Source organism: Tamandua tetradactyla, chromosome 9, assembly GCF_023851605.1.
Source record: "Tamandua tetradactyla isolate mTamTet1 chromosome 9, mTamTet1.pri, whole genome shotgun sequence".
Taxonomy (NCBI): Eukaryota; Metazoa; Chordata; class Mammalia; order Pilosa; family Myrmecophagidae; genus Tamandua; species Tamandua tetradactyla.
The window spans coordinates 39,779,776-39,805,837 of NC_135335.1; the positions used below are offsets into that span (position 1 = coordinate 39,779,776).

Here is a 26,062-nt window from a genome sequence, read left to right on the forward strand (position 1 = left end):
GCACTCTTCAACAAGTAGTTACAGGACAGATCCCAGAGTTTGTCTTGGGCTACCATACCATCCTCTCAGATTTTTTCTTCTAGCTTCTCCAGAATATGAGGCTACCTAGAAGGAATAAATATTTTTTATCATCACAATCGACTTTTTTTCTTTTTTCTTTTTTTTGTTAAAAATAGCATATATACAAAAAAGCAATGAATTTTAAAGCACAGACTTCTGGGAAGATGGCCGAATATAATAGCTCAAGATTAGCCCTACTCCACGGAAAAGTTAAAGAAGGGACAGGTGGGCGACTGAGGTGGTGATTTGGGAGTGAGGCTGACCTGAGAGAGGCTTCTGCCCCTCATAGGGCACCCTGGTTGCAGAGGCCGAGGAACTGAGAGGCAGAAAGCTGGAGCCTGGCACAGTGGCATGGAGCCCGTGGGAGTGCACGGACAGGAGCTGGGGACTAGGAAGTAAGTCAGGCCACGTTCCTTGGGTGCATAATCCTCACCAGCACAGCCCTGTGACCGGCAATTCATGCCACACCTGTCACCTGCTTCCATTCCCTACGTTCCAGGCACCCCCACCCCACCAGCCCCCAGTGCATGTACCTACCTTACATGCTCACCCCAAGTGCAGTTCAAGCCCCCTCTCCTACAACCCTCCCGAGTGCTACCTCCCCCTCCCTGCTCCCTGCAGGCTGTTGCTAGTGCATAAAGTGTTCAGGCACTAACCTCTACCTAGGCTACACCTGTCCCCTGCTCATAGTGTTGCACAGCCTTGCCCCCCCACCCCAAGCTCTGCTCATCAGTTTACGGCATTCCTAGGCCTACATATGCGCACAGGCCCCCAACCACATCATTCAGCCATTCAGCTCTGGGAACCACACTTAACAGCAGTCCTAGAACCACGCATGCGCATGACCCTCAGCCACACTTCCCAGCTCTGAGAAAGTGCCGACCTGTGCATCTGCCCCCAACCCACAAAGGCATAACACCAACCTGCTGCCACAGCTCTATGTATGTGCACAAAGGGCCCTGTGCCTTAGACCGGCACACACCAGGGTTACGCCCCCTAGACCAGTGCACCTGCACAGCTACATCCTCCCTGGCTGCAGGGCACCCACATTCACAAACATCAGCATAACATCCCCAACCTGCGCCTATACCTGCCCTGAAACAACTCACCGTACTGAGCGCTCCACCCCATACCCTGCTCCCTGCTGTACAACCATCCCACAAACACAAGGCCTTAGACTACTGAAAGAAATCCACTCCCAAAGTAAATCAATCAAGATATTTACATGCAACAAAGACAAAAAGACAAAAACAGAAGATCACAAAGCATATCACAATGCAGACAGATACAGCCCTGCCTAATGACCAAATTAAAGCACCAGAGGAGACACAGACATTGGAACAGCTAATCAAAGATGTTTATAAAACTCTACCCAATCTAAAATGGACCTCCAACAAGGCTCCCAAGTCTACTGAACTAGATTAGAATAGTCTTTTCAATAAATGGGCTTGGGGGGAGATGCAAGGGTAGTTCAGTGGTAGAATTCTCACTTTCCATGTGGGAGAAACTGGGTTAGATTCCTGACCCATGCACTCCTCCCCACCCCCCAAAGATTCAACAAATCGTCCTGCAATAATGGGATAGTAACATGGAAAAAGAATGAAATGTGACTCTCACCACATAGCATACCCCCCCCCAAAACAAACAAACAAAAAAACCCACTTAAAAATGGGCATGGGAGAGCTGGTTATCAATATCCAAAAGAACGAAAGAGGACCCCACCTTACACCTTATACAAAAATTAATTCAAGGTGTATCAAAGATTTAAATATAAGAGCCAGTACCACAAAACTCCTTGTTTTAGTTTGTTAAAGCTGTTGGAATGCAATCTACCAGTAATGGAATGGCTTTTAAAAAGGGAATTTATTAATTTGCAAGTTTACAGTTCTAAGGCCATGAAAATGTCCAAATTAAGGCACCAACAAGAGGTTACCTTCACTCAAGAAATGCTGATACCATCTAGAATACCTCTGGCAGCTGGGAAGGTGTGTGGCTGGTGCCTGCTGGGGTCTTTGTTTTCTCAGCATCTCTCTCAGCTGGGAAGGCACATGGTGTTGTCTAACTAGTTTTCTCGCCTCATTTCATAAGGCTTCCCTGGAGCGTTTTCCTTTTGCATCTCCAAAGATCTCTGAATGTGCAGGCTCTGTCAGCACTGAATCCTTTTCCAAAATGGTTCCCTCTTAAAGGACTCCAGTAAGCAACTCCACCTTGAATAGGTAGTGACACATATCTATTGAAACCAACTAATCAAAAGTTGCCACCCACAGTTGGGTGGGTCACATCTCCATGGAAACAAGAAAAAAGATCCCACCTAATAATATTGAATGAGGATTAAAGAGCATGGCTTTCTTGAGGTATACGACAGTTTTAAACTGACATACTCCTAGAAGAAAATATAGTGAAACACCCTCAAGACCTAGTAATAGGAGGTAGCTTCTTAACCTTTACACCCAAAGCATAAGCAACAAAATAGATAAATGGGAACTCCTCAAAATCAAAAGCTTCTATGCCTCAAAGAAGAGGGAGAAAATATTTGGAAACCACATATTAAATAAAGAGATTTGATAACCTGTGTACATAAAGAAGTTATACAACTCAACGACAAAAGAAGAAACAAACCATTTAAAAATGGGCAAAGGATACAAATAGACATTTCTCAGAAGAGCAAATACAAATGCTAAAAACACATGATGTGATATTCATCTTCATAGGTATAATGGAAATGCAAATCAAGATTATAATGAGATATCGCTTCACACTTATGAGAATGGATGCTATTAAACAAACAGAAAACTACAAGTGTTGGAGGGAATATGGAGAAATAGGAGCACTCATTTACTGCTGGTGGAAATGTGTAATGGTATAGCCACTGTGAAAGACAGTTTTCCTATTCCTCAGAGATCTAAATCGAGTTGTTCTATGACCCGGAAATACCAATACTCAAAATATACCCAGAAGAGCTGAAGCAGTGACATAAACAGACATTTGCACACTGATGTTCATAATGGCTCTATTTAAAATTGCCAAAAGATGGAAGCAATCCAAGTGCCCATCAACAGATGAACTGATAAAGAAAATGTGGTACCTGCATATGATGGAATATTATGCAGCAGTAAGACAAAATGAGGTCCTGAAGCATATGACCACATGGATGAACCTGGAGGACATAATGTTGAGTGAAATAAACCAGAAACAGAAGGATAGATACTGTCCGATTTTGCTATTATGACTCTGGTAAAGGTAAGCGCAGGGCTTACTATGTATATTATAAGGGACTTAGAGGTACCCGGAAGCTACAGATGGTTACCCAGTGAGGTTGGACTTAAATGTAAGGGAACAGATAGAAGTTATGGTAACTCACTAGTGGGTTAACAGGTAATATTGCCATATTTAAGGTGACAGTGATTAAAAGGGGGTTGTGTAGAGTCATGTATTCCACCAATTTACTCTACAATTGTTAATAAGTTCTGACATGAGCTACTTCAAAGGTTTGATCTGGGACAGAGTCAATAATAGAGGAGTGTAGGGGGAAATCTAATATTGCATGCTATGGCCTATAGTTAACAGGAAGACATCAACAGTACCAAGCAATGTCAGGGGTAAACAATTGGGAGAAGGGGAGTGATGAGATTGGGGGAGGCTTAGATTTGATATTTGGTGAGGCGGTGTTTATTAGTTCTTTGTCTCTTCAAAGAAATACCAATAAAAACTGTCTAAAATCGAGAGTGCTGATGATTGTACAACTAAGTGAGGACACTTTAAGACATGGATTGTTTGTTTTGGACATCATCCACAATGACCAATAGTTGGAGGGGACTGAAGGCTACAATGACTGAGAAGGAGAATGGCAAACTGTGATGTATACAAATGAAGAAATACTGTGTGACTACAAAAAGAAAGGGCATCATGAGATATGCAACGAAGGAAAAGAACTTCAGGGGCATTGTGTTGTGCAAAATAAGCCAGAAACAAAAGAACAAATATGGTATGGTCTCTTTTAGAAAATACTTATAGAAAAACTGTAGCCTAGATTGTAAGCTCTTATAGCAGTCACACTTAGTCCAGAGTTATAAGTGTATTTCTAGATTCTGAGATGCTGTGCTATATATGTATAAGCTGGTATTTACCTGGAACATTGGGTACCTCTGTGACACCTAATATCTAGAGATGGAGTTCTGCAGCTCTGAAAGTCAGCGTTGCCACATGCAACAACTGCTGAAGTTACTACAAAAGAGATCAGGCTTTAATTAGAGATAAAAATGAAGCCAATCTGGTTAGGACTAAGGTAAATAAAAAACACAGGGCAAAGGATAATAGTATGTAAGAATACAGGGCAAAGGATGGTCGTGTATATATTCTAGAGTTTCATCTATTGTATGCGATCAAAGGTAGAGAGGTTTATTGTGTCTAGAACCTAATTTACTGTAACACACAATCTAAATCAACCTGCCTGGATAGCTCATTTAAACAACCTAAACACATGAAACCCAGAACAGGAATGGGGCCTTGTAATTCTGTATGGCCTAATGTAATACCCAGATACAGTCTGGTCTCTGGTAGGCTGATAATTAAAAACTATTGGTAGAGTCCCTTGTGGCACTGGATAAAAAATATGGAATTATTAAATTTTCCCATCTGGGAACCCCCTGGTACTCTCTCAAGTATTAGGCACTCCCAAGTCAATAGGCCAAGCCCTTGATTTTGAGGTTTGCCCTTACAAAACTTATTTCTGTAATAGAAAATCTAAGACTATTATAATTATGAGTAAGAATTGCTTCCAGGAAACCTCTTTTATTGCTCAGTTGTAGCCTCGCTTTCTCTAAACCCAACTCAACAAGGAAAATTATTACCCTCCTGCCTACATGGGACATGACATTCAGGCATGAAGGTCTCCCTGACAACGTAGGACATGGCCCTCAGGGATGAGTTTGGCCCAGGCACTGTAGGATGGACAATGCCTTCTGGATTAAAAGCGGGAAAAGAAATGTAACAAAATAAATATCAGTGGCTAAGAGAGTTCAAATGGAGTCTAGAGGCTATTATGGAGGCTACTCTTATGCAAGCTTTAGCTAGACATTGCTAATTGTCATGGTTTGTCAAACTCCAACCAACACCATTCCTGTTAACCCTAAAGAACCCTAAAGAGCTCTGAGACTCTACAAAAGTTTCATGCACTAAGTTTACCTTCCTATAACCTTTAGAGGGTTCCTAAGTTAGACAAGTCCTGAGATTCAGAGGGGCCAGCCTTTCCAAGAATAATCACTATATTATTGATACCCCTTTTCAGCATGAAGAAGATAGAAGATCCCTATTGGTTTGGAGTAGGAGCAAAGGAGAAGGTAGAGTTGAAATAGAGCAGATAGGATTTAACAGACAAGTATGTCTGCCGAATCACCATCCTGATGTTTGTTTTGGTCTCTGGTATTTTGGAGGAGCTAGAAGGTAAAACCTGAGGTTGTAGAATGGTAACCCATACCAAACCTTGAAATCTATTCTGTAACTACTTGCTAAAATGTACTCTGAAAATTATTGCTTTTTTTTCCTTTTTGTATATATATTTCACAATAAAAATTGTTAAAAAAAAACCAGTATTGATGCAATTCTCAATACAGCCTTGTTTATGTTTAGATTAGGCCAATATGTAAATCAGACCACTTAGCCCTACTAATATTTTACCTATATTCTTCTGTCACATAAGGCCAGCATTTTAAAAACTGAGAGTTGAGAGGAGAATGAGTCTTTGTCTCTCTTTGACCTATTCTCAAAATTGCTTTTAGCTGCCCTATTCCTCTTTTCTCCCTTTAAGCATCTGATCATCTTTTAGGCAATAATTTACTAGGCCTAGTTACTAGTAAACTGATCTGGATTTGGGGTTGGAAAATTTTGAAGGCATCTAGACTACCAATTCTTGAGGATTTTTTTTTTTTTACTTAGATTACTTAATTGGGACAAAAGACCCCAAGATACACTTACTTATCCATTCCACCTCTTGTGGGAATAGAATTTAGAGATGATAAAGAATTAGCAAGGAATGAAATGACAACTGAAGTGGCAAAATCATAGCATTTATGCAAGAACACAATTATAAAAAACAGTAAAATAACAATATTTGACATGTAAAATAATTCATACAAGAAGGACTGTAATTGAAAAACAAGACATTATGAGGTACTGGCAGAAATTTTCCTTCTGGAAAATTGTGGTATTTCCAGCAATCTATGTTGTCACATGTGCAACAGAAAATTTGCAGCATTGCCAAACTTTCTGTGATAGCCAGAGATTTCAATTATTATCATTACTGTACACTTTTTGGTGAATATAAAATTTTAATCATTCTTAATAATTAATGAATAAAGCTATTAAGCACTTAGTTATTTGTAGAAATAAAAGTTTCAGGCATTGCCTGGAATTTTCGCTAAGAACTGAACTTTTTGATATGTTTGTGGCTTTTCTGGAAGACTCTAGTGGGCCACAGCTATGCTTGAAAACACACTGGCCTAAAATCTATGGCAGTCTTGTTTTTGAGCCTTTTCTCATCTTTTGTGCTTGAATCTGTGATTTTCTCCAAGGCTTTCTACGTTAAAATGATCACTCTACTGGTGGAAGTATAATTGATACTTTTTGGGGTGAGGGGAATGGTGTTTGCCAACAGACTCAAAATTCTTAAAAATGTGCATCCTGTTAAACTGGCGATTCCACTCCTAAAGAAATAATTTTGAATATGTACAAAGATGTATATTCAAAAAAATGGTTATTATAGCATTTTTTTTTTATATATTTGAAAGTACAGCAGGAAACGTAAAGGTCCTGGTTATAGAGGATTGGTTAAACAAGTTATGGTATTTCATCTGGTAAAATACTGTGGCTTATTGACATAGAAAATTGTTCACAACATTAATTTTAAATTATAGGGCATGTAAGACTATGCAAAATACAATCTTTTTCATCTAAAGATGTATTTCTAATCATAAAAGTTAACTATAAAAAATTATAATACAGTGCTAACAGTGATTGACTTTTTGAACTTTTAAGACATTTTCTGAAATGTCTACAATAAACATATTACTTCTGTAATAAGAAAAGAAAACATTTAAATATATTTAAACAAATAAGATCACTTTGACAGTAGTGATTAGAAGAATATGAATAAGGGATATTGAATAAGAGGTTATTGCAGTGGTTTGGGCAAAAGACAATGCCAGTAAGAATCAAAGTCATGGCACTGTGGATGGAGAAGGAAAATGTATTCCTTTTCCTTTCATATAGTCCAAGGAAATTATAAACACACATCACACTTTCAAGTCAATTATAAAATTGATCTTTTAAGAGAGCCAACATGGTTCATTCATATCTTCATAGTACCTTCACATATCCATTTAAAGGCATTCAGAACCAACTCTGATAGGTTTTTGCATTTTTGGCTTGGTTAGCTAACTTAAGGAAAGTACAATTAACCAGGAAAGGAAATGTAAGAGGAGGAAATAGATTGTGGGAAGAGATGACTAATTCAATTTTGGATATGTAGAGTTTGAGGGGCTTGTGGGACATGTTCTAAGCTGTGTTACATGCATCTGGAGCTCAGGTATGGCCAGTAGAGTGGAAATCATCAGTATATGGATGATTTTTAAAACTAGGGTGGTTTTTAAGATTGCCTGGAGAGTTTACAGAGAGATAAGGACCTTGGAGGGAGGTCTGTGGAATAGCAGGTAGTTCAGGGGTAAGAGGAGGAAGAGGAGGCCACTGAGATAATTGAGTAGAAGTGGGGAGCTAGGCTATCCTATGATGAACTAGTCCAGGTTCAAAGTCTCGCAAGAATGACCAGTTGGACAAGTTCAAGGTTGCTTTCATTTCAGCTGACTACAAAACCTGGAAACAAGCAGTGCAGCAGGCTCAGGAAGTAAGAATAAAAGTGAGTACGTAAACTCTGGAGTTTCTTCTGTTCCTCATGAAGTTTTGACCAAAGATGAGGGGTCAGTGCTGCTCCTCTTAAGTCTGATCCACAATGCACTGCTCCTCAGGCTGGAGAAGGGGACCAGGAGCCCTCAAACGTCCAACTACTACAATTTAAGATAATCCCTTGCCATGCCATAGGCACACACTCCCATATTTTCTCTTCTTATTGCCTCTTCACATGCAGCAGGTTGGCCATGACCTTTCAAAAGTGACCAGAACCTGGGAAATTCCTGATATTCTCACAAGCATTGGGGATTACAAATTTAAAAAGCAACACCCTTAATCTTGGGGCTTGACCTGATGAAACTTATTCCTGTGAAGGAGTAGCTAAGCCTACTTATAATTAATCTAAGAGTCACTTCCGGAGAATCTCTTTTGTTGCTCAGATGTGGCCTCTCTCTCCAAGCCAACTCTGCAGGTAAACTCACTGCCCTCCTCACTATAGGCGACATGATTCCCAGGGGTGTACGTTTCCCTGGCAATGTGTGATGTGACTCACAGGGATGAGCCGGGACCTCGCTTCATGGGATTGAGAAAGCCTTCTTGACCGAAAGGGGGAAGAGAAAGGAAACAAAGCTTCAGTGGCTGAAAGATTTCAAATAGAGTCTAGAGCTTATTCTGGAGGTTATTCTTATTCTTATGCATTGTATAGATATACCTTTGTAGCTTTTGGTGCGTTAGACTATCATGAAGGAGATACCTGAAACTGTTGAACTGCAATCGGATAGCCTTGATTCTTGATTCTGGTCAAGATGGTTTTCTCAGTCCTTTGATGCTGGGTCCTGGCTCATCCTGGGATTTCTGTCAGATATTCTTTTTTATTTTTATTTTTTTGAGTAATGAAAATGTTCAAAAATTGATTGGTGATGAATGTACAACTGTATGCTGTTGCTGTGAATCATTGATTATAATGGCATGTGATTATATTTCAATAAAATTGCATTAAAAATGGCTAAAATGGTTAAAAAAAAAAAAAAAAAAGTAACCAGAGAGTTTCAGAGGAAAAATGAAGTCAAAAGAGGAAAGAATTTCAAGGAAGGAATTGTCAACAATGTCAAATGCCAAAGAGGACAAGTTATATAAGTGCTGAAGAGTTTCAACCACATTTGGCAGTTTATAGGGTATTTGCTACCATAGACATACTGTACCACCAAACTCATGAAACACATTCCCATGAAAGCGATTTTCATTCTCATAAAGTGTAATCAAAATATTCATTTTAACTTTTCTACTTGGCTTTTACACTCCAGCACAAGCTACTATTGTTAGCAAGTATCCATGAAGTCTGCGCCTAGATTCTCAAATAGTTTGGGATAAGAGTATTCCATGAGCATCCTTTGTAGGATGGTAGGAGAGCACAGGTAGCCCAAGGGCAATGTGGGTATGAGCATCAAGAGGAGGTTGGCAGTCAGCTTGATGAACAAGTGATGGGCAGCTCGAAAGTCAATGGTCCAAAGAAGGTTGGCAGTGACATAAATAAAAGTGACCAGAACATAATCCCTATACGCAAAAAGAGAAAAAGACAGCTGACACAGTGGATTTCAAACAAAAAGGACAGCTCTGATTATAGGTGAGAACCCTTCTCCCCTTTCTTTCCCTTATCCACTGTTGAAAAAGAATGTGACATTTACAGCCATACTTCAATTCATGATCATCAGAAAACCTAGTCTTTTTCCTAGAAGCCTTCTGTATTACTTAGGGTTCTCTAGAGAAACAGAATCAACAGGGAACATTTGCAAATATAAAATTTATAAAAGTGTCCCATGTGACCGTGGGAATGCAGAGTCCAAAATCCACAGGGCAGGCTATGAAGCTGACGATTCCGATGGAGGGTCTGGACGAACTCCAGAGGAGAGGCTCACCAGCCGAAGCAGGAAGACAGCTTGTCTCTTCTGAATCTTTCTTAAAAGGCTTCCAGTGATTAGATCGAGCATCACTCATTGCAGAAGACACTCCCCTTGGCTGACTACAAAATGGAATCAGCTGTGAATGCAGCTGACGTGATCATGATTTAATTGTATGAAATGTCCTCATTGCACCAGACAGGCCAGCACTTGCCCAGCCAGACAAACAGGTACCACCACCTGGCCAAGTTGACACATGAACCTGACCATGACACCTTCTTTCAAGGAATGGGGGGATGGAGAGGAAAGAAAGGGGAGAAGGGTTCTCACCTATAATCAGAGCTGTCCTTTTTGTTTGAAATCCACTGTGTCGGCTGTCTTTTTCTCTTTTTGCGTATAGGGATTATGTTCTGGTCACTTTTATTTATGTCACTGCCAACCTTCTTTGGACCATTGACTTTCGAGCTGCCCATCACTTGTTCATCAAGCTGACTGCCAACCTCCTCTTGATGCTCATACCCACATTGCCCTTGGCAGCAGTTTGCATTGCTTCTGTCCTCCTCTGGACTAATACCAACAACTCTCCCCCGGAATCCAATCTCTAGAGTTCTTCCACATCCATGAATAGCTGGGAAGCACTTTTCTTCTTATAAATAGTTATTTTAGAAGAGATTTCTACAGCAGAGCTCTTGAGCCTTAATGACACAATTATCTTTTTTATGCTTTAGCCTTCTCTTTCCCAGAGCAAAAGAACACTTGAAGTTGGAGGGCAGGGAACACCATCATGCTAGGTTGGGGGATCATCAGGCACAGCCATTATTGTTCTAAGAACCTCTTTTCCTTTCAATCACCTCACCATGTTGTTCTAGCTAGCCCATCCTGCCAGACTGAATTCATGATGATTTTCTCTGAGAGCTCCTTTTGTCTCTTTTCAACAGTACCCCCCCCCCCCTTTTGTTTTTTGGAACTCCCCAGTCCATTGCCCAGGATTGTATATACCAATTGTGGGTAGAGTTTAGTTTCCCTTCTACAGGGCTCTTGTGTCCCATGCACATCCAGGAATGTAGCTGGGTCCCAGTTTCGTTGTCCTAACACCTTCTCAACAGGTAAGAAGACTATTGGCTCTTGGCCTTCCCAGAGCAGGCGATGGACTTCTGGATGACTCAGCTCTATCAGGGTCATCTCTGATTCCCAGGGAGGCTCAGTTACTCTTACGCGGAAGAATAAAAGGAACATGCTAAGGGGGAAAATGTGAGTCTCTAGCACAGTATTATAATTACTCGATTTTATGAAGCAAAGTGAATGAATATCAGAGTTAACAATGTTTAGACTTTTCTGGAAGGGATGAGGCTGGCTTCATTTGGGGCCCCAAACTGAAGCAATACAAATATCCATATATATATATATATTCTTTATACCTGCATTGTTTATTATTTGGCTTTCCATCTAAAGCAGGAGAGGGGAGAGAAGAAAAAGGCAAAATATGAGCTATTTAGAGTAATGGTGCCAGGTATTAAATCTATAAACAAAATAGATTGAACTGGAAAGAATACAATGGAAGCATGATAATAGTGAAGCTCATACTGGGAAAATGTCACCTGAAAGTGCTAACTGAATGTTCCTGGTATATTTGTGATTGTCTCTTCCTGTGGCTACCTTTAAATCCAATCAGCGCAATTTGTTTCCCAAACTGCTTGTGCCTCACTGCTCTGTTAACTGCATTTTCATTGTTTCTTTCTCTCTAGCCCTTATCTTCCTTTATTTGATGCAAGCTGATGACAATGAGATTTTCCTTTCCTCTGGTGATTTCTCTGAGAATGAAGAGAGTTATGTTGATTGAACTGATGGAACTGGAGGTGAAATAAGGATGTTAACTGAGAGAAGTCAGTGGGTATTTAAAACTGAGTTATCTAAGTGCCCTGCCTTAGATAGTTTTAAACAGAGGTTGCAAACTGGCAGCCTCTCTGTCAGATGTATTTTATTTGGTCCACACAGAGTTTGGAATTAGTTGCTAACCTTTAAAAATTGGGATATTTCCCTTCCAGGTTTTCTGCTTCTCTTTAAGAACTGGAAGATCTAAGAAAACAAGACCCGCAGCCCCTCCTGGAAATAATTGGCTGATGTTTGATTAGATGGCTGCTCTTTAGTAGGGACCTGAGTTCTCCAGATTGCCAAAGATTCCCCGCTCCCCCCAGCTGCTGCACTCATTTATGTTATAGGCACCTGAGTTTGTGTCCCTTGGTTTATAGGAAGGAAGGAAACTAGCATTTACTGAGTGCCTTCTATGCATGAAGCACTGTGCCTTGGAATTTGCACATATTATCTACTAACAATCCAGTAAGACTTAAGCTCCCTGAGTACATGAACCATGCCTGTTTTTTTTTCACCACCATGAGAGTATGCAACATATAGCTACATAGTAGGAGCTCAAAAATATATGTTGAATGAGTGAATGCATGATTCATGAAATGAATGAGGTATTTTTGTCCCATTTTTATAGATGTGAAAACCAAGGCTCAAAGCAGTTAAGTGACTTGCTCAGAATCTTACAGCTGATAGGAGTTACAATTGAGATTCAAACGTGGGACTGTGTGACTCCAGAGGTTCAGGGTGAAGGAACAGAGAAGAGAAATTGGATCATTTCAAGCCTAAGCGCACAATAGGCATCTTGCTGAAATGACAGTGCTCAAACCTATTTTCATGGGTATGAGCACCCAGAAGATTGCAATCATTTTTTAGTTTATGAAATTTGCTTAAAATTTACCAGTGTCTGATTATCTTGGGCTTTGAGATTACATAATATTAAGGCTCGGTAGTAGAGTGCACCATGTACTATGGCGTGTAACTGTGAAGTTATCAAGTTTCTATCCACTGTTGACTTGTGCTACATAAATGTGTTGAACTTCCAAAGTTAATTCTCTGCACATCTAAGAGCTTCTTCCAGACCTTACTTCCCTAAAATTCCTGCTGGTGTTGCTTGCTGTTCTAGTTTGCTAGCTGCTGGAATGCAATAACCAGAAACAGAATGGCTTTTAAAAAGGGGAAGTTAATAAGTTGCTAGTTTACAGTTCTAAGGTCTAGATAATGTCCCAATTAAAGGAAGTCTATAGAAATGTCCAGTCACAGGCATCCAGGGAAAGATACCTTGGTTCAAGAAGGCCGATGAAGTTCAGAGTTTCTCTCTCAAGCAAGAAGGCACATGGCAAACACAGTTAGGGTTTCTCTTGGCTGGAAGGGCACATGGCGAGCAAGGTATCATCTTCTAGCTTTCTCTCCTGGTTTCCTGTTTCAGAAAGGTGTTTTCCTTCTTCATCTCCAAAGGTCACTGGCTGGTGGGTTCTGCTTCTCTTGGTTATGTCATTCTGCTCTGCCCTTTCTGAATCTCCTTCATTCTCCCAAATGTTTCACTTTTATAGGACTCCAGAAGCTAATCAAGACCCACCCAAATGGGTGGAGACACATATCCCCTAATCCAGTTTAATAACCACTCTCGATTGGGTTACATCTCCAGGAGATGATTTAATTACATACAGTGTTGAATAGGGATTATTCTGCCTTTACGAAATGGGATTTAGATTAAAACCCATACAAAAAGTATGGCTTTTCTAGGGGGCATATATCCTTTCAAACCAGCACACTTGGTTACCGCCATAGAGCATAGAGCTGTGCTCAGGAATGGATATAATTCTATACTTATTTGTCATGCTTATCAAGAGGACCTGAAGCTGACCGAGGAAGCATGCCCCTCAAAAATAAGCCTCATAGAAAGAGAAGGGATTGGCTTGGTGTAGGGAAATGAGGAAGAGGGAAGGTTTTAACTTTGTGACTTAGTAACCAATCTGTGCTGAATTGGATACTAAGTCACAAGGTTAAATTTTATTTCTAATTGATTGATAATTTTGATATATCACCCACAAGTGTTCAATTTCAAAAAATCAATTTGATTTGCAAATTGATCATTAAGTTTGATATATCACACACATGTTTAATTTCAAAATTGCTAGATATTTCTCATAGACATCTGCCTTCCATGATGCCAAACCCAACATATCAAATCCTGAAATACTGTATTTTTGCATTGGAGCCAACATTTCTTTCCAATTTTTTTCTATCAGTGGCTAATTTATTCTTTCACCTACCAAATTCCAAACTTTAGGGTTTTCTACCTCCTTTTCCTATTTAAAATCCATTGATGTAAACACTCTTACATAAAATATTCCTTCCCCCTTTACCCCATTCCCTCCCAAGTGCAAAGCCTTTGTCACCTCCGACCTTGATTGCTAAAGTAGCTTCTGAGCCGGTCTGCTTCCAGGCTCCTTCTCTGACATCGCTGTATATTTCTGCCCAATTTACCTTACTAAAATTCGGCTTTTGTGTCCCTTTCCACTTTTGAATCTGTTTTATTTTTTGGCTCGAAGTATCTTTTCCCAAAGTGTATTGTAAAACTTTAGTTCCATGGGAAATTAATAGATATTAAATAAAAAAAAAAAGACAGATTCTGTGATCAATGAATGGCAAAGGAAATGCTAGATTGACAAAGTTTGAAGTGTTTTTTTTCCCCCTGCAAGATGGTTCATAGCTTTAATATGTTAACATGCCATAATGTGCAGTGTTTCCCAAAACTTGTACTTCCACAAATACTTGCGTGTGTGTATGTGTCGTGTTTCATCGGCGTAGACCTTTGTGGGCTACATTTTGGAAGTGCTGGTTTGGAGGTTCAGTCCATACTCCTCATCTACTTCTTCAAGGCTGTTGACAGTCAGACTCCCTTTCTACCTGTCTAAGTTTATCTCCTTATCTGTAAATAACCCTTGAAGGATTCACCTCCAAATCTTTGCCCAAGCTGGTTTTTTTTTAATGTTGTATGGTGGGGGTCACGTTTCATTCTTTTTCCATGAGAGTATCCTGTTATTGCAGCACCATTTTGTTGAATTTTTGTTTGTGTGTTTGCTTATTTGTTTTGTTTTTAGGAAGTGTCCATGCACTGAACTACCCTTGTCCCCCCCCCCCACACAAGCTGTTTCTTTCCCTTCGAATATACCCCCTCCTCTCCCTATATTGTTTACATTCTATTCATATTTCTTTCTCGCTCTCTTCGTTCCTTAATTTTTTTTTCATATTAGAAAATAAATTTCCCAAAGACAAGTCCTGAAAAGCAATGATTTATGTTAATTTCTGAGTACAATGTTCTGTAGGAAGTAACTGGAATGTGAATTTGCTGGAAGATCAAGGAAGGAACACCAGGAGAAAGTTCCCTGAACATCCATTATAAAGAGTAGATATAAAAGTAAATCTCTCTCTCAATCTTCAGATTCCTCAGTGCTTTCATCCAGAGGCATCTACAGTTACCAGATTCTTTTTTCCCCTGGTTTTAAGACCTAAGTGAAGTCCTATGGCTGCTGCAAATTAGAAGCACCTTGCAAAGCATTTGAAGGTCCTGAAGCCCAGGCTGTCCCCCAGACCATTTAAATCAGAATTTCAGGGGGTGGGACCCTGGCATCAGTATTTTTTAAAGTTCTCCACATGGTTCTCAGAACAGTGAGGGCTGAGCACCAGTGTGAACCATTCCTTTTGTCTGTATCACACAGTCTGGGTCTTTGTGATTCCGAGGCATTGAAAATGGGAGCCTGTGACTTGTCTTGCAGTGCTCAAAGAAGGGGATTTCTCCAGTTTCAAAAGGCAATCTATCCATGCCTCCCAACCACTCTTTTCCTGTATATGAAGAGTAGTGGTTTTCTAGAGTGTATCAGAGTCACCTAAAGTACTTGTCAAAACACAGATGGCTGGGCTTCACCCCCAGAGTGTCTGAATCAGTAGGTGTAGGGTGAGACCCAAGACTCTGCACTTGTAGCAAGTTCTCAGGTGATGATGCCTCTGGTCTAGGTACCACACTTTGAGAACCATTTACTAAAAGGAGGTCTAAGAAGGAGAGCCCGGGCAGGCTTGACGTGTTCCCTGGGCTGAGGAAATCTCTGAGAATGCAAGAAGCAAAGGCCTGCTAAAAACATCCGTTACATGGAGAATACCGATGGGAGGCCCAATCCCTAAATCCTGGCACTGGATGTATTTTGTAGAGCCATACAATGTTTTCCATGGGAAAAAAACAGTATTTTAAAATTAGGAAATTGCACATATAACCCTTTCAATTTTTTAAGAAAAATAGGGTTCATAGCAAATGAGGAAACAAAAGCTCTTTCCAAGTAGTGGTGTTTAGGTCATGTTTGCCAGGTTTTTCCATCAAACAGCTGATTATTATTCTTTGCTTTATAATTTCTGCAATGTTTTCTCCTTGGGGGTTTTATGTTGATCTCTGTATCTCCCACATGAGGTTTAGTGGTAGACACTCAGTAATAGCTGATTTTAATTTAGCTTCCCCTTATATATGTTAGAAGCTATGCCTACCTACTACTCTAGAGAGATGTGTGAAGGAGACATATACTTAAGATTAAGGCTACACTCAGTCCATCTTAGCAGTAAACAAATGTACTCGCTCTCTTTTATCACGGATTGGATGTTTGGAAAGAGACAGTGAGTGAGCTGTATCTTTGAGAAAAGAAGGCCATGGGAAATTGCTGCGTAACCCGACCCTGCCAGAGAGAGAATTCTTTCTTTGTGCCTACCCTAGAGAAAGGCAGGGGGTCATGTGAGTAGCAGTTATGTTCTTTGTCTATCAGGTATGGCAGAAAGGAAACAAGTAAGATTCAAGAAAAGGAGGAATTAGAAGGGGCCAAGTGATTAAAATCAACAAGGGGAACAGGCCAAGAAATTTGAGAAATGGAGAGGAAGGAAAAGCTGAGAGGATGTCATGTTGATAGCATTTCAAAGAGAGTAACGGATGCCAAGTGACCTGCTGTGAAGGGGCCTCAAGATACCATCTGTATTCTTTTTCCTGTGAGATGCTTTCTCTCGAAAAGGATTGGCATTACCAAGCCCCATACTGCTGCAGTATATTGTTGGTGATTTTAATGAGTTATATAACTTTACACCAATGATGCTGATGGTTTGACTATTGTTTGCCTTCCTCATAAGCATCATAAAAAGCAGGTTATAATTTTATTCCAAGAACTTGATTAATCTGCTATTTTGTAAAACTAAAATATACTAAGTCATCCCATCAAGAGGGATAAGTCAAGAGGCTTAAGATATTTTTTCCCCTATAATCTGAATTTTGATAGGAATACTTCCTGGTATTAACATCAACTTCCATATCATGTTTTGAGCTAATATGATTTTCTGGTCTAGAGCCATTTGTATCTGAATAAAAATGACAGCTGCGGTAATAATTTGTCCCCTTCTTGCAGCAAGAAGGTGAGTTTGTTATTGAAGAAGCATTTGGTCTTAGGCAAATGAACCTTGCCTTCCTCCTTTAATTGAAATTCAACCTGCCACAATTAATATGTTTTGTGACTCAGGAAATTCGGAAGAAAAACATAATGTGTTGTAAAAGCAAAGGAAAAAAATTAACTGGTTTTAGCATGCATTTTCCTAGGCAAACGATTTCTGGATTTTATGTAGAAAGACCTCCCTTGAAATTATTTATTCTTTTGCATAATCATAAGCATTTACTTAATAGTAGACTAGTTGTTCTCTGACAAAAAGCCTTTCATCTATTTGGAAGGGAGTATGAGATCCGCAATCACTCTCTAGACATGGTTGGATCTTGTACTAGAAAACGGGGTGCGAAAGGATCTTTCCAACAAGACCTCTGCCGTATTATGTTACTGTATTGTTTCTTTGCAGCATTGCCCCAGCACGGGTATTTCAGTGACTTGAGATCTTTCAGCTTTGTAAATTCAACTGTATCAGTTAGCTATTCCTGTGTATAATAATGCACCCCACAATTTAATGGTTTTGACCAACAGCATGTTATTTTTCTTTTCACTATTCTATGACGAGACAAAATATATAATATTATTATATCAATAAGAAGGTCAATCCATCAAGAAGATATAACAATTATAAACATATGTGTATCTAATCACAAAGAAAACACTGACAAAGCAGAAAGGAGAAATGGACTGTTCTACAATAATATTTGGAGGTTTCAATATACCACTTTCATTCATGGATAGAATACCTAAACAGAAGATCAGTAAGGAAACAGAATGAACAAGTCATAAGAAAATTAGACCTAACATTCATATACAGAACACCCCACAACATGATAGCATAATATATGTTCTTCTCAAGTGCTTATGGGTCATTCCTCAGGATGGACCACATGTCAAGCCACAAAACAAGTCAATAAGTTTCAGAAGATTAAAATCATACAAAGCATCTTGTCCAACCACAATGGAATAAGTCATAAATTAATAACAGAAGAAAAATTTGAAAATTCACAAATGTGAAAATTAAACAATACATTCTTCAGCAATTAATCTATCAAAGAAGAAAAACAAGAGAAGTTAGGAAATACGAATGATAATAAAAAGACAACATATCAAAACTTATGGGATGCAGTTAAGGCAGTACTTACAGGGAAATTTATAGCTCTAAATTATTATATTAAAACAGAATAAAAAACCCCAAAAAATAATAGAAGAAAGATCTCAAATCAACAACCTAAGATCACATCTGGAAGAGCTAGAAAAAGAAGAGCAAACTAAATTTAAAGTTAGTAGAAGGAAAGAAACAATAAAGATTAGACTGTAGATTAGTGAAAATAGAAAAATAATCAAGAGAATCAGTGAAACCAAAAGTCGGTTCTTAGAAAAATCAATAAATTGACAAACTTTTAGCTAAACTGACAAAGAAACAAAAAGAAGATGCAATGAACTAAAATCTAAAATGAAAGTGGGGATTTTACTACTGATCTTGCAGAAATAAAAGAACTAAAAGGGAATACTATGAAGAATCTTATGTCAAAAACTTAGATAATCTTGAGGAAATTAACAAATTCCTAGAAACACACAAATACCTCAACTGACTTGAGAAGAAATAGAAGATTTCAACAGACCTATAACAAGTAAGGAGATTGAGTCAGTGGTCAAAAACTTCCCCCAAAAAGAGTTATCTAGGGCCAGATGGCTTCATTGACGAATTCTACCAAACTTTTCCAAAAAATTGAGGAGAAGGGAACACTTCCTAACTCATTCTATGAGGCCAATATGACCCTAAAACCAAAGCTAGATAGACATCACAAGAAAGGAAAACTACAGGCCAATTTACCTCAAGAATATAGATGCAAAAATCCTCGATAAAATTCTCATAAATTGACTCCAACAGCAAATTATAAGGGTTATATACCAAGTGAGACTTATACCGGGAGTGCAAAGGTGATTACCCCACATTAATAGAACGAAGGAAGAAACCCACATGATCATCTAAATTGATTTAGAAAAGGCATTGGGCAAAGTCCAGCACCCTTTTTTTTCTTTTTTTTTGAGAAAAACACTCAGGCAACTAGGATTAGAAGGAAACTTTCTCAACATGCTAGAAGGCAAAGACTGACAGCTTTTCTCTTAAGAGCAGGAACAAGACGAGGATGCCCACTTTCACCACTGCTCTTCAACATTGTACTGTATTTGCCAGAACAATCAGGCAAAAAAAAAAAAAAAGAGACATCCAAATTAGAAAGAAAGAAGTAAAACTACCTCCATCCACAGATACATGATTCTTAATATAGAAAATCCCAAAGGATCCACAAAAAAATTATTACAGCTAATAAAAAAAAAATCAGCAATGCTGCAGACTACAATATTAATACTCAGCTTTGTTTCTACAGATCAGCAAAGAATACTCTGAAACTGAAATTTTAAAAATCCACTCACAATAGCTCCTAAAATAATAAAATAATGAGAAATAAATTTAACCAAGGAAGTGAATGACTTGTATACTGAAAGCTACAAAAGAAGAAATTAAAGAAGTCTGAGATAAAATGGCAAGACCTCCCATGTTCCTGGATAGGAAGATTTAATATTATTAAGATGTCAATACTACCCAAAGTAATCTATAGATCTTACACAATACCTTTCAAAATTCCTTGAGCTCTTCTTTTCCATAAATGGAAAAGCCAGTCCTCAAATGTATATGGAATTGCAAGGGGCCTCCAATGGCTGAATCAATATTGCAAAAGAAGATAGAAATCATGCTTCCTGATTTCAAAACTTACTACAAAGTCACAAAATCAAAACAGCGTGGTACTAGCATAAAGGTAGAAGTATATACCAATGGAATAAAATGGAAAATTCAGAAATATGGCCAAATGATTTTTTAAAACCAGTTTTATTTAAGAATTTAAAAAAGAATTGACAACTCTTATGAAAAGTATCGTAGCACAGGAGACAGATCTGCAGCAAACAGCATTCTTGTGGGTATCTAACAGACATTAGAACTTCCACCCATCTCTGAGACATCCTGAACTCAGTGGTGAACTCTGCTTCCAAGTCCTCCTGCAAAGGACACCACAGGCTCAGTCCATGTTCTCAATCTATCAGCTCAGTTCACTTTCTACATTTACATGTCAGTAACAGAAGACAGCACAGACCACACAGCATTCATGGCAGTTGATGAAGGGATATGGGACATACAAGTATCATTTTGCTTAACACATTCAACTAATGGGGGTTACCTAAGAAAAAATCTCATTTAAAGTTTTCCAACAGATGTGGCTGTCCTTTGAATGCAAAAATATTCATACTTATATGCTGTCATTGCTTTCTGCACGGTCTCCCACCAAGACCACAGAGTTGAGAGACATAACTCACTAGGTTAAAAAATATCCACTATGCACCACCAAGTCTCTGCCCGCACTCTCTCCTTTTTCTTGCTCACACTAGCCTTTCATGCCTCGACCACCATCAATCCCACACAAGTTTTCAAAAGTTCAAACAGACTTCTGGTTCCATATAACAGCCTTGCTGTTGATATGACTCTATGAAATAAAGAGTGGCAGATGACAATAGAACACCTACAGTCAAAGACGCAGCCTGTTGCAGTGTGATGACGGATTCTTGAATGGGAAAGCATGTAGACGGAAGTATTCCGAAGGCAGAGTATTTACAGCACTGCTTTCAGTAAAGTGCTTCTTCCATAAACATTTAAATGAGATGAACAGCAGAGTTAAATGAAGGCTTTATATTGTATTTTTGTATATGAGGGGAGACATGTTAAAAAGCAAAAACAAAAGGACCAAATGTTTCAACAGCATGATTGAGTCAAGGAGATTTTCCTAGGGAAAAAATCCATATTGGTGGTGTTCAAATTAAAACAAGGAGAAAATAATGTAGTTCTAATCAATGTTTTGCATTTGGAACATGCAAAGAATTCACTTGAAAAATTCAGAGATGAAAATATGACAGAAGAAAAAAAAAAATTACAGAAGAAACCTTTTGATATCAATTGTGTATTGGTTTACCAAACAGGCAAACAGCAGTTCACTTTCAACCACTCAATATTTCAACCCTTCATGTAACAAAACTTACAAAATTACTTTAGCTCTTACTTTTTTTAAAGAAAAATGTCAAAAATGCTGCTGTATATACTCCACACTGAGCAAACCAATTTTGAACAATGTTAGTACATATTATTTTATACTGTACGTACCCTGTGTTTAGAAAAATTTGAATTCCCACCAGTCTATACCAATCAGCCACAACACACTGTCTGTATTCCCCAGCCACAAGATTTGGAACCTATGCTTGGGCCAAAGCATCCATGAAAACCACTACCTGACCCTGCATTTGGTGTTGACCCCCAACCAATGCTGCACCAGGATTAGAGCCACTATAAGAGTTATTTCTAGAACCAAAGGACTGATTTAACTCCCTCTGTATGTTACCTTGGCTTTGGTTATTACCTGACGGGCCGGCTGGTTCTGCTGACTGACTGACATCTCCATCTCACCCCAGCTGCTCTGCAGTGCTGCCTGGGCTGCAGCCATCCTTGCTGAATTAATGCGGAAAGCACCAAAGTTCATCCCTCTGCCCATATTACAACCTTGATTGTTGCCCAACCCAACTCCAACCCCTCTATTTTTACCAAATCTACCCTGATTCCCAAAGCCATCTGGATGACCACCAAATCTTCCATGTTTTTCTGTCTATTGCTAATGTACTTCAGTTCAGCACTGGATATACGTACACTGATTCCTTCAATGATCAGGTCCTCTCCACAAAGAGAGTTGGGCAGCCTCATCATCTCACATGTCACAAAGGCAAAGCCCTGAATGGTTGGGGGATGAGGACATCTACCACTTCTCCATCCTGGCAAATGAGCTGCTGTAACGCATCAGCAGTCATGTCCTCTGTATAATACCCAACGAACACTTTCCTGCTTCTCAAAGGCTCATCTGGGCTCTGCTTAGAATTAGGAAGTTTACAGTCACACCGCCGTCCATCTATCATATGTCACTGTGACATTATTTTCACCTGAGTTTTATATTCCATAAAACAAACAGCCAAACCCTTTTGAATGACCAGTTCTAATCTTTCTTAACCCTCACCATAAGAACTTCTTCTAAGGTACTAAAATATTCTTTTAGATCTTGTTCAGTTGTTTTCCATGGAAGGCCCAACACTATTAAATCAGATGTTTCCGGACTGCTCTTTTCACTTTCACTGCTGATGAAGCATCAGTTTTACCCATTTTTCTTTTGTTATCTTTGGGATAGTTGGCAACGTACACCAGACTTCCCCAGCCGAGCGAGTGCAAGTGTGTGCAGAATTCCTTCTTTTTTTTTTTTTTTTTCTGTTTTTTTTTTTATTTTTTTTTATTAATCAAAAAAAAGAAAAGAAATTAACACAACATTTAGAAATCATTCCATTCTACACATGCACTCAGTAATTCTTAGTATCATCACATAGATGTATGATCATCATTTCTTAGTACATTTGCATCGATTTAGGAAAAGAACTAGCAAAACAGCAGAAAAAGATATAGAATATTAATATAGAGAAGAGAATTAAAATAATAATACTAATAAAAATATATATATATATATAAAGGAAAAAGAAAAAAAACAAAAACAAAAGATACAAACAAACAAACAAACAAACAAAAAACTATAGTTCAGGTGCAGCTTCATTCAGTGTTCCAACATAGTTACATTACACTTAGGTATTATTGTGCTGTCCATTTTTGAGTTTTTGTTTCTAGTCCTGTTGCACAGTCTGTATCCCTTCAGCTCCAATTACCCATTATCTTACCCTGTTTCTAACTCCTGCTGGTCTCTGTTACCAATGATATATTCCAAGCTGATTCTCGAATGTCGGTTCACATCAGTGGGACCATACAGTATTTGTCCTTTAGTTTTTGGCTAGACTCACTCAGCATAATGTTCTCTAGGTCCATCCATGTTATTACATGCTTCATAAGTTTAGTCTGTCTTAAAACTGCATAATATTCCATCGTAGGTACACGCCACAGTTTGTTTAGCCACTCGTCTGTTGATGGACATTTTGGCTGTTTCCATCTCTTTGCAATTGTAGATAATGCTGCTATAAACACTGGTGTGCAAATGTCCGTCTGTGTCTTTGTCCTTAAGTCCTTTGAGTAGATACCTAGCAGTGGTATTGCTGGGTTGTAATCTATTCTGCCATTCTATGTCTTTTGATTGGGAAATTCAGTCCATTAACTTTTAGTGTTATTACTGTTTGGATAATATTTTCCTCTACCATTTTGGCTTTTGTATTATATATATATCATATCTGATTTTCCTTCTTTCTACACTCTTCTCCATACCTCTCTCTTCTGTCTTTTCGTATCTGACTCTAGTGCTCCCTTTAGTATTTCTTGCAGAGCTGGTCTCTTGGTCACAAATTCTCTCAGTGACTTTTTGTCTATAAATGTTTTAATTTCTCCTTCATTTTTGAAGGACAATTTTGCTGGATATAGAAGTCTTGGTTGGCAGTTTTTCTCTTTTAGTAATTTAAATATATCATCCCACTGTCTTCTAGCTTCCATGGTTTCTGCTGAGAAATCTACACATAGTCTTATTGGGTTTCCCTTGTATGTGACAGATTGTTTTTCTCTTGCTGCTTTCAAGATCCTCTCTTTCTCTTTGACCTCTGACATTCTAACTAGTAAGTGTCTTGGAGAACGCCTATTTGGGTCTATTCTCTTTGGGGTGCGCTGCACTTCTTGGATCTGTAAATTTAGGTCTTTCATAAGAGTTGGGAAATTTTCAGTGATAATTACTTCCATTAGTTTTTCTCCTCCTTTTCTCTTCTCTTCTCCTTCTGGGACACCCACAACACGTATATTTGTGCACTTCATATTGTCATTCAGTTCCCTGATCCCCTGCTCAAGTTTTTCCATTCTTTTCCGGATAGTTTCTGTTTCTTTTTGGAATTCAGATGTTCCATCCTCCAGTTCACTAATTGTAGCTTCTGTCTCTTTAGATCTACCATTGTAGGTATCCATTGTTTTTTCCATTTTTTCTTCTTTGTCCTTCACTCCCATAAGTTCTGTGATTTGTTTTTTCAGATTTTCTATTTCTTCTTTTTGTTCAGCCCATGTCTTCTTCATGTCCTCCCTCAATTTATTGATTTGGTTTTTGAAGAGTTTTTCCATTTCTGTTCGTATATTCAGCATTAGTTGTCTCAGCTCCTGTATCTCATTTGAACTATTTGTTTGTTCCTTTGACTGGGCCATATCTTCAATTTTCCGAGCGTCATCCATTATTTTCTGCTGGTGTATGGCCATTTGATCAGATTTCCCTGGGTGTGGGACCCGGCTGGTTGAAAGGTTTTTCTGTGAAATCTCTGGGCTCTGTTTTTCTTTTCCTGCCCAGTAGGTGGCGCTCGTGGCGCTTGTCTGTCTGCGGGTCCCACCAGTAAAAGATGTTGTGGCTCCTTTAATTTGCCAATCCGAATCTCGCAGTCGGCCCGGGAAACCGTGCATGGAGGGGGGGTCGCCGGCCGCTGTGGCTTGCGGGAGTGCCGGTCCAAATTGCCCAGCTGGCCCGAGACGCCAAGCGTGGCGGGAGGGCCCCGCTATCCAACGTTCCCAGTCAGACCGGGGAGCCACGTGCGTGGAGGAGACCCCAGTCGCCAGCCGCCCGGCCGGGAAAACGCGCGCCCCTCGGGTATCTCACCGCAGCGGATTCTCCCTGCCCGTTCAGCCGTTCCAGAATGGGGTACGCTGTGTTTTTGGTCTCTGTCGTGGCTCCGGGGGCTGTTTCGTATTGTTTCTGTTTCTTTAGTTGCTGTTCTGGAGGAGGAACTAAGACCCGCGCGTCTTACTAAGCCGCCATCTTCTCCGGAAGTCCACATGCAGCATTTTCTGTTTCACCTTGCACCTTAATGTTATGGAGACTTCTTTCTTTAAACCAAATAAACCAGCCTCTTGCCAGCTTCAAACTCTTCTTCTACAGCTTCCTTACCTCTCTCAGCCTTCATGAACTGAAGAGAGGTAGGGCTTTGCTCTGTATCAGATTTTGGCTTAAATGCTTTTTATGGCTGGTTTGATCTTCTATCAAGATCACTAAAACTTTCTTCATATCAACAATAAGGCTGTCCTGCTCTCCTATTTTTCGCATGTTTCCTTCAAGATCTTTTCCTTTGCATTCCCAACTTGGGTAACTGTTAGACACAAGAGGCCTAGTTCTCAGCCTATCTTGGCTTTTTACATGCCTTTCCTAGTCAGTTTAATCAATTCTAGCTTCTTATCTGAAGTAAGAGATTTGTGACTCTTCCTTTCACGTGAATACTGAGGGGCCACTGTAGGGTATTAATTGGCCCAATTCCAATACTGTCATGTCTCAGGGAATAGTGAGGCCTCAGAGGAACTGTAAGGTTTAGCTAGCCAGCACTCCCTAAGTGGGAATTCTTACTTATTGTTGGTTGTTACTTAACCACCACAAAACCTCGGATCAGCGAAACAGCACTGACGGAGCACACGGCAAACCCTCCCATCCTGGACGAAGCCGATTTGGGGGTAGCGCCGTAGACAAGAATTGAGCAATATTTCCTAAACCCCAAATCACTGGCAATCCGAGCGAAGATCCAAGTGCCTTCGCGCACAGCGTATAAAAGCGTGTGACACTCCAATGCAAACCAGGCGCTCGCCTCCCTCATCGAAGCAGAATTCCTTCTTTTAGTGGGGCATCTCTGATACATTGAGACACTGGATTCCTGTAGCGCAGACCACATGCTCCCTAGAGACTGGGCCATAACTGTGGACAGCAGCACTGTCCCATCATCTTCTGATGGGTTTTCAATAGGCTCATCATTCTCACCTTCGGTTACCTGAATATCTTTAGACAT

At 39.5% G+C, this 26,062-nt stretch overlaps 1 pseudogene; it reads right to left on the bottom strand.

Moving 5' to 3' along the window:
- Positions 1 to 26,062, bottom strand: LOC143646062 (TAR DNA-binding protein 43-like; annotated as a pseudogene).